Genomic DNA, 4439 nt, shown 5'->3' with positions numbered 1-4439 from the left:
GATACTTCAAAATTGTATAATTAGGTCCAAGTTTGGTAACACGTGCTATAAAGTTGCAAATTGTTTCATTTTGTCCTAAGCCATCATGGATTTCAAGGCAATAAATCCTTATTTAAAACATGTTTTAGGATGGCAGTGTAATTATGTCGCCATCTTGGCCCTTGCAGATGTTAAATGATCTTGTATTGTATTGATTACGTCACGAGTGTGAGGGGTAAGTCAACATGATATCTTCCACACTCATGAAAAAAATCAATGAGACGGTGTACATATAGGATGTATCAAACTATACATTTAGGCATTTTTTCAGGGACAATTTTGTAGTAGGCAAATACATGTAATTAACACTATTGAATGTTAACCCTGTTTTGTCCATATTGAAGAAAATTCCCATTCTTTTTTTTTTTTCATAGTTTTATAAACTTATCCAGTTATTTTTGTCCTATGATATGAATTATTGATTAAAATCGATATTTTTGATCTGTGACAACACATCTTCTCCTACCCCTTCACCACGTATTCATCAGAAGGAAGGGCGCGTTGATCAATATGTCTTCGATTTATGATCAATATGTTTTCTAATGATAAGTTACAGTATAGTGCGTGTAGAAGTAAACACCGTTTTTCCTTTTGCTATAATAATAATACGCAGGAAAATTTACCCAACAAACACACACGTTTTAAAAAGGGTAGAAACATAATGTTATTAAGTGTTGACAAAATAGTTTGCCAAAATGTTTGCCAAATATTTTGCAATAACATTTTGGCATAGGCCTAACATTTGACATGTTTCGAAAATGTTGTTGTACTTTTCTTTTCTTTTTCTTTTTTTTTTTTTTTTTTTTTTTTTTTGCATATAAAACTTTTTAAAAAAATGTTTTCATTACCTTGATATAAACCCCCATATTTTAAACACAAACATGTTACTGAAACGTTTTAACTAAACCAAAAGGCTTTTATAACACCTTCGTAACATTTTTGAAACATTGCTGTGTTTGCTGGTATAACAGCGACAGGAACGCTCACGTATATACTGCTTACTGCTATAAATTGAAATGATTAGAAAAATGCATAATGACGAGCTAAAGCTAAAGTAAACGCGGGCTTGAACGACGGCAAATTATAGCAGGTGTCATCAGTTTCGCCATGGTCGTAAACATAAAATTATTATTAACTCTCTTCACGCGGGTGTCGACTGCAGACGACATGTTTCAAAAATTTCTTTAAAATTCAAAATTTCAGAAATGTAAATTTTCCTGACCATATTTGGAATCAACATGAAAATTGCATTAAAATGAGTACAAACAAGCCTAGTATTGGTTCAGTAGTTCTTAAGATAGCTCTTGATATTTTGAGAAAATATTTCAAAACTTGAACTTTTTCCGTTGAAGCACATGGATAGCCCGCAAAGCATTAAATATGTTAAAGAAAATAGGCACAGATCCCTCCTAATAATCAAATCGAGAGTAGATTCCTCCATGGTATGTTATTTCATTTTGTATAGGCCTAGATGTCGTAAATCAAATTTGAAATTCTCATAGCAAGTGCTGTTTCCGTATCTTCAAAAAAAGATGGTCTATTCTTGTTGCTTGTTCTTTATAAACACTGAATATTAATCATTCATTCATTCATTCATTCATTCATTCATTCATTCATTCATTCATTCATTCATTCATTCATTGGGCTATTCCAGATGTATTCCGCCCCCCCCCCCCCCCCCACCCCCTATGGAAGACACTTCGGGAATTCGGGGCTAAATTGACAGCCGGAATTCACATGTCAGGAAAACCCTATGGAAGACCCTGCCGGAATTGTGGTAATATGGCCAGCCGGAATTCAAATAAATTGTAGACACATCTTAATTCCAGCTGGAATTGTATTTTTTTAAATGTCTTCCATAGGGGGGGGGGGTGCGGAATACATCTGGAATAGCCCATTCTATTCTATTCCCACAATCCACATACAAACAACAAAATATACGCCACAATATCAATACATCAAAAGAATCATGCATGTGGAGATGGTCGAAGGGTCAGTAAGTCCAGAAGTCTTAAGGGGTCTGACCATTAAGGGAGTGATCTCCGAAAGGTTTTTTGATAAATTCATTAAAAAGTAAAAAAATAGCAGTTTAACAAATAATGGTTAAAATGAAAGCCATTATTGGTGGCATAATTATCGTATCATTATAGTAGGTCTGACACCAATAAAAACATGTGTTGTGATGTCCCAAGTTCATAGTAAAATGTGCTCACGCTCTTTTTTACAGATGGCCTCGAATTCTATTATTATTAGGCTTGTCCGATTGCCAGAAATTATTTCTGAAAGCGTTTCTGCTTGGAATATAGATACCCATTGCGACAATTTTCGATGTCTTATACATACGATTTTTAACAGTATCGGGTTTTTTTAACCAAAGAACAATCTACATTAGTTTCCTATAGTTTATCAAAACCACAGATACCAAAATAAAGGCTGTGCTACAGACAGATTTTAAATGAGAGCCACAAGTGTCAGCATAATATAATCCATGTAAAAATTGACCTTCTTAGGATATCGCGTTATTGTAAGAAGTTATATTTTCGGCAACGTTTTCAATCTTCTGGGCAACAAGAATATTGTGTACTTACCCAAAACTTCTCATATAGCATAGGGGATCCGGTGTATAATCTTGGTATCCGCAATGGTCGATTGTACTGTATAATTTGGTTGTTTATCTTCAGCTGCATGCTATTAATTATCAATACTGTTTGTTATCTTCAGTAGATAGCAATTCTCAATAGTCTTTGTTATCTTCAGTAGATAGCAATTCTCAATAGTCTTTGTTATCTTCAGTAGATAGCAATTCTCAATAGTCTTTGTTATCTTCAGTAGATAGCAATTGTCAATGTTTGTTATCTTCAGTAGATATTAATTATCGATACTGTTTGTTATCTTCAGTAGATTGCAATTATTCTTTGTCATCTTCACTAGATCGCAATTGCTAATGTTTACCTTCAGTAGATAGTAATTATTAATTTTTTTGTTATCTTTAGTACAGCAATTATCAATAGCATTTGTTATCGTCAGTAGATTTATACGGTATACCTTCATCAGTACATAGCAATTATCAATAAATTATCCAAAATATTGTTATCTGCAGTAGATAGCAATTGCCAATACTGTTTGTTATCTTAAGTAGACAGCAATTGTCAATACATTTGTTATCTTCAGTAGATAACAAGTAACAATACTGTTCGTTATCTTCAGTAGATTGCAACTATCAATAACATTACTTATCTTCAGTAGATAGTAATATTATTAATACTTTTTGCTATCTCCAGTAGATGTCAATCAATACTGTTTGTTATCTTTATAGGTCTGTCACACTACGACGGACTGGATCAACGTACATCACCGAATACAAAAACATTTTATTCGGTGGAAAAATCACCAGTCCGGCAGAAGATTCGGTGGGATTTTGGGTCCGATTCCCGTTCGTCTCTCTATGCGTTGTGGCCGCTAATAATCCTGCAGGCGTCTTAGATTCGATCGTTCAACGTCCGACAAATGACCGGATTTGGGAGTCCGATTCCCGTTCGTTTCTCTATGCGTTGTGGCCGCTAATAATCCTGCAGGCGTCTTATATTCGATCGTTCAACGTCCGACAAATGACCGGATTTAGGGTCAACGTCCGACAAATGTCCAGATTTGGGGGTCCGATTCCCGTTCGTCTCTCTAAGCGTTGTGGCCGCTAATAATCCTGCAGGCGTTTTATATTTAATCGTTCAACGTCCGACACAAATGACCGGCGAATCCGTGGCATGTGGCACCAACAGGGACGTCCACCCTATCAGAAAAGTGGGGGGAGGAGAGGGTGTTTGAGAGGGTTTTTGACCCCTTAGAGGCAGTGACGTAGCAAGCACTTTTTCAGAAGGTGAACAAAGTGGGGAAAGACAACTTTTAAGGGGGAAAACTTTGACGAAAATGGTCAAATATTTGCTAATAAGTACAAAAGGGCTACAAATCTGATATATCAGGGCAACCAGCGTCTGGGGGCAATAGAGGTGAGAAACCTTTGGACAATGATGGCCCAATTGAAGCCATTTGTCATTTTTTGGATCAATTTTAGCACTATTATTGGGTACTATTTTAGTTTGAAACAGCCGCAAATTGGTGAAACGAAAGCCTAATTGAAGCCATTGAAAAGTTTTTACCATTATTGTATAATATAAACAATTGTTTTAAAAATAACACGTGGATGTCCATAGCAGAAGCAAAAAGGAAGACTTGTCCATTTTTCAAAATGAAGGTCCAATTGAAGCCATTTGCATGGGGACTGTAGGGCCTATTTACATTATTAGGCCTAGGCCTATTGTGTAATTTAGTTTTTAAAATGGTAAATTTGGAAAATTGTTTTTGGTGCATCATTTTTACACTATTATTGCCTTAAACAAAAAACA

The sequence above is a fragment of the Amphiura filiformis genome, chromosome 9 (assembly GCF_039555335.1).
Source record: "Amphiura filiformis chromosome 9, Afil_fr2py, whole genome shotgun sequence".
NCBI lineage: Eukaryota > Metazoa > Echinodermata > Ophiuroidea > Amphilepidida > Amphiuridae > Amphiura > Amphiura filiformis.
This window is presented reverse-complemented; position numbering follows the sequence as displayed.